Here is an 11,549-nt window from a genome sequence, read left to right as displayed (position 1 = left end):
GGAGCGTGCCTTATGTAAACAGGTTGAGTGAACTCTGCCTTTTCTCCTTGGAGAGACGGAGGATGAGAGGTGACTTGATAGAGGTGTACACGATGATGAGATGCATTGATCATGTGGATAGTCAGAGGCTTTTTCCCACGGCTGAAATGGCTGCCACAAGAGGGCACCATTTTAAGGTGCTTGGGAGTAGGTACGGAGGAGATGTTAGGGGTAAGTTTTTAACGCAGAGAGTGGTGAGTGTGTGGAATGGGCTGCCAGCGATGGTGGTGGAGGCGGATACGATAGGGTATGTTAAGAGACTTTTGGATAGGTACATGGAGCTTAGAAAAATAAAGGGCTATAGGTAAGCCTAGTAATTTCTAAGGTAGGGACATGTTTGGCACAACTTTGTGGGTCAAAGGGCCTGTATTATGCTGTAGGTTTTCTATGTTTCTAGATGGATGATTAAAGTAGGCATCAGTCACTGGTTGGAGAAACCAGAAAAGGGGACTAAAGTTCCCTGGAGCCAGTTCCTGGCTTTAGTCATTATCTTCCGGAAATACTTGACAGAAGGAAGCCAAGAGAAAAGACATCAAAGGGTTTTATCTGTGTCTTTGGCTTTCATCTGCTCAGCAGGTAGTAAATACACATTCACTTAAACGTACCAGAGCTAACTACAGATTTAACTGTCCGCGAGTAGCAACCCTACATTTTCCAGTTAAAGCCAATTGGAAATGCCTTCCTAAAGCATTTCTAAAGATACTCCATAATATTTACCTGGTTAATCAACTGTCAACTATATTATTTACCTGATCTGATATCTCCTGTTTGCTGATACCAGCTTTCTTACATATTCACCGAAATCTGCTCGCCAATGCTAGCCACGAGTTGGCCTGTTTAAGGAGCACTGTAGCCCTTCCATTGGCTGAAGCTTGGCACTAAGGCGCCTGCTGATGACATCACAGAGCTGGTAGAATATTGAACGTTGAAACCACTTGGTTTCTTGCTTCGGGGACTGACTGGGGGCTCATGACCGTTGCCAGGAGAACAGAGAAAAGTGTGCTGCAGTAAGAGAGGACCTGGGCACACGCTTCAGATAAGCATTTGCATCTGGGTGTTACTGGAAGAGTTTACTGAATGTTTAGTGTCTGTCTGGTCCTGTAAATAGTTAACCTACCTACCAGTAGTGAGTGCCTTCTCCTCTCCCTCACCGTAACCACAAACCTGATTTCACACACATCTGCTGAAATGATTCCTGCAATGAAATAAGCCATTTTGTTTCTATAAAGATTTACACTTGAATATCCATCTTGCACAGTTGGTTTGAAAGTCTTTGTTTTTGTATGTGAAGTACATTTGTCTTTTTTCTGCCTCGTCCTTATCTGGATGAGTTTATTATGCCTACGTCTGTCTGTCTTTCCAGTTGTCTCTGCCTATATGTTTCTGAATATGGAATGTGCGCATTAATCAAATATATAACTAATCCTATTTTTCTCCAATTTTTGTCTCTTTGCCTCTCTCACCATGGAATGTCTGACAGAAAATAACAAGTAAGAATAAATAAAAACACACTTCAGAATGGAATGTTATTTTGCCTGACAAGGAATAAGTTTAAAAAAATTAAACATTTTATTTCAAATGGTTCTAATTATCAGTTTATGGTAATTAGACCGCACAGTGCCTGTGCTCTGCATTGAATGTCACTTTTTATTTCATAGCATCTAAGCTTTATTGAATCAAATTTATCTTTTATTATTTGCTTTGCAGTGATATTTACTTTTCAAAGTTTGGACGTCGGTTTCATTGTTTGGGAATTTATTGACTCTTGAATTAAGGTTAAGTCTTTATTTAAATTATTCAGCAGGTTTTCATTGACTGGGATTTAGCCTTCACAAATGGAAATTAATTTTTATCTGATAATATTCGGCTATGCATTTGGATTTTAATTTGTTGTTTAAAATAGATTCACACTTCTATTATTCTTCTGATGTGATAAAAAGGAGCAGTACATTTGATGTAGTCTGCCTGGGTTGTAACAAGATTTTGAATTGGCCTCATCTGGCAGACAATAAAATAAAAAGTAGAAGCCCAAGAATCCTGGGAAGAGCAACAAATTAGATTTAGCATTCTCTCAATGTGCAGGAAGTAACAAAATGGTTGATGGGTGTTTTTTGTGACTGAAAGATTGTTACAAGTGGCATTCCACAGGATTTGATGCCCAGCCCCTTGCTTTCTGTAAAGCATATAATGATTTAAATATTGATATGAGAGAGGGAATGGTAAGGAGGTCTGAAGATGATACAAAAATTGGCTGTGTGGTTGAATAGTAACAGAGTCTTCCCCAACCAGAAACCCTGAAAGAACCATGAGATCTGCGAACTGCTGCAGGACAGATCAGTGGTAGTCAGGTCTGGCGACCAAGTAAAATACAAGACATCCTGGTATGATCTCCGAAGAACCATCTCACGACCAGACTTGGATCACTGAAGAACGTTCAGTAGCCGTGGCAGGGCTTGAATGCTATCATCTCCTACAAAGTGAAGCCAAGCAACGTCGCTGACAAAAAGGTTACATTCCCGTGCCTTTAATGTTGGCTTTGACCATCTAAACATGGAGGAACCTTCACAAATTCCCACAGCTCCCATTGACCCTGTGATTTGAGTCTCTGAGGCTGACATGAGGGCATCCTCCAGGAGGGTGTGCCCACAGAAAGCATCTAGTACCCCACTGCTTGCTGCAGGCTTTGATTATATCGGTGCCTAAGCAGAACGTGGAAACCTGCAACAATGACTATTGTTCGGTAACACTTACATCCACTGTGTTGAAGTGCTTTGAGGGGTTGGTGTTGAAACATATCAACTCCTGCCTGAGAACTGACTGGAATCCACTCCAATCTGCCTACCGCCACATCAAGTCAACAGCAGAAGCCATTTCACTGGTGCTACCCTCAACCCTGGATCATCTGGACAATGAGGATGCATACATCAGGATGCTCTTTATCGGCTACAGATCAACATTCAAAACTAATCAATAAGCTTCAAGACCTTGTCCTCTCTGTGCAATTGGATCCTCGATTTTCTCACTTGTAGACACCAATCAGTTTGGATTGGCAACAGTTTCTCTACAACCTCCATCGGCACAGGTGCACCACAAGGCTGTGTGCTTAGTCCCTGCTCTGCTTGCTTTACACTTATGACTGCGTGGCTAAGCACAGCTCCAGTGCCATTCTTAAGTCTGCCGATGACACCACAGTCATAGGCCAAATCATTATACAGGAGGGAGACTGAAAATCTGGCTGAGTGATGCCACAACAACAACGTCTTACTCAACGTCAGCAAGACCATGGAGCTGATTATTGACTTCACGAGGAAGAAACTGAAGGTCCATGAGCCAGTCCTCATTGAGGGAATCAGAGGTGGAGACAGTCAGGAACTTTAAATTTCTTGGTGTTATCATTTCAGAGGATCTGTGCTGGGTCCTGCACCACTTCTATTACAACGAAAGCACAGCAATGCCTCTACTTTCTTCAAAGTTTGAAAAAATTCAGCACGTGATCTAAAACTTTGACAAACTCCTACAGACGGGTAGTGGAAAGTATATTAACTGGCTGCATCACGGCCCTGAATGGAAACACCAATGCCCATGTACAGAAAAGCCTACAAAAAGTAGTGGATACAGCCCAGTCCAAGATGGGTAAAGCTCCCCACCATTGAGCACATCTACACGGAGCACTATCGCAGCAAAGCAGCAACCAGCATCAAAGGTCCCCACCATCCAGGATATGCTCTCTTCTTGTGGCTGCCTTCAGGAAAGAGATACAGGTGCCTCAGAACCCACAACACCAGGTTCAGGTACAAACAAAAGAAAATCTGCAAATGCTGGAAATACGAGCAACACACACAATATGCAGGAGAGACTCAGCAGGCCAGGCAGTATCTATGGAGAAGAGTAGAGCTGACGTACTCTTGCCAAAGGGTCTCACCCCGAAACATTGACTGTACTCTTTTCCATAGATGCTGTCTGGCCTGCTGAGTTCCTCCAGCATTTTGTGTGTACCACCAGGTTCAGGAATAGTTATTACCTCTCAACCAGCAGGCTCTTGAAGCGGAGGGGATAACATCACTCACCCCATCATTGAACAGTTCCCACAACCATTGGACTCACTTTGAAGTACTCTTCATCTCACGTTATCAATATTTTTCTCTCTCTGTCTCTGCCATTCCACAGTTTGTTGTCTTTTGCACGTTTTTTGTTTGTCCTGTTGGGGGCAGTATTTCATTGCTTCTGTCATGTTTCTTGTATTTGTATGAGAAAACGAATGTCAGGGTTGTATGTATATGGTGACATGTAGAGTATGTACTTTGATAACAAATTTACTTTGAACTCTGAAGTTTGAACTTTGATATTGCGGAAGAAAACACAAAACAGCAAGAAAACGAGAAAAAATCTGCAGATGCTGAAAATCCAAGCAACACACACAAAATGCTGAAGGTCCCATTTTAATTCTGCTTCCCCCTTCCCATTCCGATATATCAATACACAGTCTCTTCCACTTCCCCTTCCCATCCCGATACGTCAATGTATGGTCTCCTCTACTGTCGCGATGAGGCCACAATCGAGTTGGAGGAACAACACCTTATACTCTGTCTGGGTAGTCTCCAACCTGATGGCATGAATATCGATTTCTCAAACTTCTGGTATATGCCCCCCTTCACCATTCCCTCATCCCCTTTTCCCTCTCTCATCTTACCTCCTTGCCTGCCCATTACCTCCCCCCTTTTCTTCCTTCCATGGCCTTCAGTCTTCAGATTCCCCCTTCTCCAGTCCTGTATCTTCTTCTTCAATCAACTTCCCGGCTCTTTACTTCAGCCCGCCCCCCTCCCAATTTCACCTGCTGTTTCTTCCTCCCCTCCCTCCAACTTTTATATCTACTCCTCATCTTTTTTTCCTCCGGTCCTGCTGAAGGGTCTCAGCCTGAAACGTCGACTGTAGTCTTTTCCACAGAGAAGAAGGAAATACAGGCAGTTGGGTTGGGGAAGTGGGCAGTTATGCATTTAGGGAGGTGCGAAAAGGCAAGAGAATAAGCAGCAGAATTTTGAATAATGTGGAATGTGACCGTGACTAAACACCAGAGGCAGGAAGTTGTAAAATGTCTTTCTTCAATGCAAGAAGATCTACAGAAGCTATTTCTCCCCTCTGACATTCAACAGTCCAGTGATGGTTTACACATTTTATACAGATAGACAACAAAAGATTTAATGCCTGTAATTACCTATTTGAATATTTTTCATGCAGAAAGATAACTTTGCAGAATTACCTATTTACAACAGGAGCATATCCTCTCTGACCTGACAGAATCTCTGGATCTTCAGAAATGGTGGCTGGTCCAATAGGTTCCGTGCACAGAATTTGGTTACAGAGTTGAGGGATTGCTCCCTGAATATACAAACAACCAGAATATTAAATGACAAAACAGACCTGTCCTGAACTATGTGTTCAGCGGCAAGGATATGCCTTTAATGTTGTGTTAACAGGGAATGACAACTTAATACCTTCCCCAGTCTTATAATGGTTTCAGTTAGAACTGATTAGCACAAGTATTTAATTATTGTCTTTTCTTCAGTAGTTACAATGGTAGAGAATCAGAATACCTTACACTCAATGGCTGGCTTTAAGGTACCAGTGTACCTTACATGGGGAACAGTTTTTGTTTGAAAACTGGTTCTAGCTGCTCCCCATTATTTCATAACTTCTGAAAATGTGCCAAATAAACACTAGAATGGAGGAGCAGAGGGACCTTTGAAAATGAGCTAAAGGTAGCAGGAGAAGACATTAAGGAATATAGGATGCCTTCCGTTATTAGCCAAGGCACAGGATACAAGGACAAAGAGATTATACTGGAACTGCTTACAGCACTATTTAGGCTACAGCTTGAGTACTGCATACCATTTTAGTCACCACTTTAGACTTACAAGATAGAGGAGCTGAATTAGGCCATTTGGCCCATCGAGTTTGTTCTGCCATTTCATCATGGCTGATCCATTTCCCTCTGAGCCTTTATGCCCTGACTAATCAAGAACTGCCTTAAATATACCCAATGACCTGGCCTCCTCAGGGGCCTGTGGAGCAATGAATTCTGCAGATTCACCACTCTCTGGCTAATAAAATTCCTCCTCACCTCTGTTCTTGAAGGACATCCCTCTATTCTGAGGCCATGTCCTTTGGTCTTAGACTTCCCCCACCATAGGACGCATCCTCTCCACATCCACTCTATTGAGTCCTTTCAACATCTGATACATGTCAATAATATTCCTCCTCCTTGTTCTTCTCAATTCCAGTGAGTACAGGCCCAGAGCCATCAATTAGTCCACCTCTAGTAACCCTTTCATTTCCGGAATCATTTTCAGGAACCTCCTCCGAAGCTTTCCAATGCCAGCTCATCCTTTCCTGAATAAGGGGCCAACACTGTTCGCAATACTCCAAGTGAGACTCTACCAATGCCTTATAAAGCATCAACATTACATCCTTGCTTTTATTTTTCTAGTCCTCTTGAAATTAATGCTATCATTGCATTTGCCTTCCTCACCACAGACTCAACCTGAAAATTAACCTTTAGGGAATCCTGCATGAGGACTCCCAAGTCCCTTAGCACCTCGGATTTTTTAAATTTTCTCTCCATTTAGAAAATAGTCTATGCTTTCATTTCTTCTACATATTGTATGATTATACACTTCCTGACACTACATTCCATCTGCCACTTCTTTGCCTATTCTCCTAAACTGTTCAAGTCAATCTACGGCCTTCCTGCTTCCTCAGCACCACCTACCCCTCCACCTGTCTTCATGTCTTCTGCAACCTTGGCCACAAAATCATCAATTCTTTCGTCAAAATCATTGGTATAAAACTTAAAACGAAGCAGTCCCAACACAGATCCCTATGGACCATTGGCAGCCAACCAGAAAAGGTTCCTTTTATTCCCACTCTTTGCCTTCTGCCGATCAGCTAATATTCTATTCATGCTACTGTCTTTCCTGTAATACCATGGGCTGTTAACTTGTTAAGAAGCCTCATGTGTGGCACCTTGTCAAAGGACTTCTGAAAATCCAAGTACACAACATCCTCTGATTCTCCTTTGTCTATCCTGCTTGTTATTTCTTAAAAAAATTCCAACAGGTTTGTCAAGTAAAATTTTCCCTTAAGTAAATCATGCTGAATGCAGATTATTTTGTCATGTGCCTCCAGATACCCTGAATGCACATCTTTAACAATTAGCTCCAACATCTTCACAACCACTGAGGTCAGAATAATTGGACTATGATTTCCTTTCTTCTTCCCCTCTCCCTTCCAATTTACCAGTCTTTCAGAATCTATTGATACTTGAAAGTTCATTGCTAATGCCTCTGTAATCTCTTCAGCCAACTCTTTCAGAACTCTGGGGTGTAGGCCAACTAACCCAGTGATTTATCTACCTTCTGACCTTTGTTTCTCAAGCACCTTCTCTGTAGTAATGTAAATGCCACTCACTTCTGCCCCCTGACACTCTCGAACTTTCGGCATACTGCTACAGTGTTCCCCAGTGCATACTAATGTAAAATACTTATTCAGTTCATCTGCCATTTCCTTGTCCTACATTACTATCCTCCAGCATCACTTTCCAGTGGTCTGACACCTATTATGCCTCTATTTTACTCTTTATATATCTGAAAAATCTTTTGATATTCACTTTAATATTATTGGCTATCTTAGCTTTGTATTCCATCTTTTCCCTCTTTATGACATTTTTAGTTGTCTTCTGTTGGTATTTGAAAGTTTCCCAATCCTCCAACTTCCCACTTATTTTTGCTCTATTATACACTTTCCCTTTGGCTTTTATGTTGGCTTTGACTTCTCTTGTCAGCCTCAGTTCCATCATTCTGCCTTTTGAAAACTACTTCTTTGGGATGTATCTGTCCAGTGCCTTCGAATTGCTGCCAGAAATTCCAGCCATTGTAGCTCTGCCGTCTTCCCTGCCAGTGTCCCCTTCCAATCAATTTTGGCTAGTTCCTCACTCATGCCTCTGTAATTCCCTTTATTCCACTGTAATACTGATACATCTGATTTCACTTTCTCTCTCTTCTACTTCAGGGTGAATTTTATCATTATGATCACTGTCTCCTAAGTGTTCCTTCAATCTCCTTCATCAAATCCAATTTATTACACAATACCCAATCCAGAATAGCTGATTCCCTGGTGGGCTCAACCATAAACTGCTCTAAAAAGCCATCTTGTAGGCATTCTGCAACTTCCCTCTCTTTGGATCCAGTACCAACCTGATTTTCCCTATCTACCTGTATATTGAGATCCCCTTTTTGACATGAATTTCCTATTTCCTGTTGTAACTTGTAGCCCACATCTTTGCTACTGTTCGGAGGCCTGTATGTAACTCCCATCAGTGTATTTTTACCTTTGCACTTTCTTAGCTCTACTCACAAGGATTCTACACCTTCTAATCCAATGTTACCTCTTTCTAAGGATTTGATTTGATTTTTTAACCAACAGAGCCGACCCACTCCGTCTTCCTACCTGCCTGTCCTTTTGATATAAAGTGTATCCTTGGATGTTAAACTCCCACCTATGATCTTCTTTCAGCCACAACTCTGTGATGCCCACACTGTCATACCTGCCAATCTCTAACATGTTCATCTACCTTATTCTGTATACTGCATGCATTCTAATATGAAACCTTCAGTCCTGTAGTCACCCTTTTCGATTTTGATTCCTCTTACATTGCAACTCATCCTGTTGACTACAGTTCTGCCCTATGGTCAGCCTGTCTTGGCAAGCATTTTCACTACACACGGCCCCTGTTTGTAAACCAACAACCCCATTCTCAGCCCTACCACTCAATTTCCAATCCCTCTGCCAAATTAGTTTAAATCCTCCTTGCAGCTCTAGCAAACCTGCCCACAAGGATATTGTTCCCCTCAGGTGCAGGGGTAACCCATCCCTTTTGTACATGTCATACCATCCAATGATCTAGTAATCTGAACCCCTCCTCCCTGCACCAGTTCCTCAGCCACACATTTATCTGCCAGATGCTCCATTTTTTACCCTCACTGGCGCGTGGCACAGGATGCAATCCAGAGATTACTACCCTAGCGGTTCTGTTGTTCAGCTTTCTCTTTCTCTTTCAATATTTTTATTAGTTTCTGCAGAGAGGAATACAGAGTACAAGAAGATATATGTTGTAAGTCAAAAGAAAAGAAATAAAATAGAACCAAATACGTTGTATTAAAAATACAGTTACAATCACAAAACCCTGTATTCATAAAATTAAATTAAATTGTAATATTGAAATATAATAATTTTGTTATACAGAAAAAAAATCCAAACCCACTACCAAAGTCAGAGCTGTTAGGAAAAGCAAGAAAAAAAGGGGGAAAAACCCTTATCATATAATGAAATATATTATTAGCTACCATCTGTACTTTTACAACAAATTAAAAGTTTTGAAAGTAAGCTTTCTACCTCACTCCCTCAAATCTCTCTTCAGGACCCCCTTGCCTTTCCTATGTCATTGGTGCCAATGTGTACCAAGACTTCTGGTTGCTCACCCTTACCCTTCAGAATGCTGTGAACCTGATCTGAGACATCCCTGACCCTGGCACCTGGGAGGCAACCTTTATCCCAACAACAGAATCTCAACTCTATTCCTCTAACTGTGGAATCTCCTATCACTACCGCAGTCCTCTTCACCTCTCTTCTCTCCTGAGCCACAGGCCAAACTCACTGCCAGAGAGCAGCTCCCTCACACCACACACCCCCCCCCCCACCCCAACAGTATCCAAAACTTATTATTGAGAGCAATGGTTACAGGGGAGATGAGATTAAATTGGAAAGGAGAGTTATAAAAATGCTTCCAGGTCAGGGAAGTAGATTTCTTTGAAGCAGAGGAATCGGAAAGAGAGAGTTAATTAAGGGTCTTATGTACAGGAGATAATAAGGATCTATTTCCATTAGCTGAATGTTCAAAGCCTAGGGGGCATAGACTTCCAGCAATTGGCAGGAAGATCAGAGGGGAAAGGAAAAAAGATTGTTTCCACCCAGAGAGTGATAGGCTTCTCAAATTCATTGCCTAAGAGGACAGTAAAGGCAGAATCTCTTCTCGCTTTAAATAGATCTCGGACATTAAATCAACAAGTCAAGACCCAGGACTAGAGGGTGGGATTAGAATGACTCAGCAGGTACAGCCATGAGGAACCTGACGACCGTCTCCTGTGACATTCTGTTTTATACTTTTATAGTTAGGATTTTCATGCTTTTGGTATTGGATAGTAATTACATGTTCCGTTCACTCTATTTGGGTGTTGGTTTATCCTCGGTGTGACTTACTCAGTACGGATTAGAATTCATTGGATAATTGAGCTGGGCTGTCTGTGTCCATCTTGTTTTATTGTTATGTGGAAGAAGGTTGTGAACATGGCTTTAAACTCTGCTGCCTTTATCTTCAGAAATCCGGAAGATGATGACTTTGCCATCGAGGAGGCTAGTGGACTGTCACCTCAGGAAACAGCGGATGCGGAAGATGATGACTGACATTTGTCGCAGTCTGGCGAGCCAAGAAGACTTTGTAGCTCAATGAAATGTGACTGAGAATTGTTTATCTATTTAGTGAGTAGAATACCAATTTCTTCTTCAGAACCTGGAAGAGTTCAGAAAGGTTCAGAATATGGAGCAGGCAGATCAAGGGAGTATTTTATCCAGTGAAAGCCAATTGGCTTTGGACTGGTTTCATTATTGGATATGTTAATTTGTGAGAGAAAAATATTAGGAGAGGGCTGCACATGCAAATATAAATCAAATTTTTTAAGAAGGGGTCATTGACTTAGATTGATGATAATTATTTACTGTTATTTCATGATATTTGACTGTGAATTATCATTTAATAAATTAGCATATGCTACAGGTGGATCAAAACACTTTCAGAAAGAAGGACAGGAAGTGTAAATGTTGAAGAGAACGGGCCATGAAACCTACCAATTTGACAGCAAACAATGGGGGAAACACTCTCACAAATTAATGGAGGGTATATTGTAAAAATAGGATGTGTGCTTGCAAAAATCAAGTTAGTGTAGAGCTTCAGGGAAATAGTTGCAGACCATTCACTCATTTTACAGTATTATTTGAGTTTATAGTATAATTTGCTTCATAAAGAAACCTAAAGTTATAAAGTATATTCTGATCTGTAACTCAAACCAAGGGACATAGGTGAACAGATATAAGCCATGTATGCTCATTAATTATTCTTTCCTCCAGCTAGTTCTGAGATATTGGCTGTACATTAGATCAATGACCAGAACCCTGTCAGATTCCAACCTGCCCTGCCCCTTGAACAAAATATTACAGTGAAAGTTTGAGTTCCTCTTCAGGAGGCCTGAATAATACTTCTCCATCTAATCCTTGGCTATCTCACCCATTACTGTGAACTACACGCATTTATCATTCTGATTTGTGAGTGAGATGAATAATTTGGTAGAATTGTTTTTTATATATATGCGACAATTTAGTTTAAAATAAAATGCATTCAAAAA

The 11,549-nt window shown here is 41.4% G+C and overlaps 1 long non-coding RNA gene across 1 annotated transcript; it reads left to right on the top strand.

Moving 5' to 3' along the window:
• Nucleotides 1-1,292: 1,292 nt before the first annotated feature.
• On the top strand, nt 1,293-11,549 carry LOC140725368 (uncharacterized). Its single transcript, XR_012098331.1, has 2 exons — nt 1,293-1,529; nt 10,470-11,549. It is a non-coding gene; the product is annotated as an uncharacterized lncRNA (long non-coding RNA).

This window comes from Hemitrygon akajei, chromosome 3 (assembly GCF_048418815.1).
Source record: "Hemitrygon akajei chromosome 3, sHemAka1.3, whole genome shotgun sequence".
In the NCBI taxonomy this organism is placed as follows: Eukaryota; Metazoa; Chordata; class Chondrichthyes; order Myliobatiformes; family Dasyatidae; genus Hemitrygon; species Hemitrygon akajei.
The sequence above is the reverse complement of the archived record's forward strand: the minus strand, read 5'-3'. Positions and strand labels throughout refer to the sequence as shown.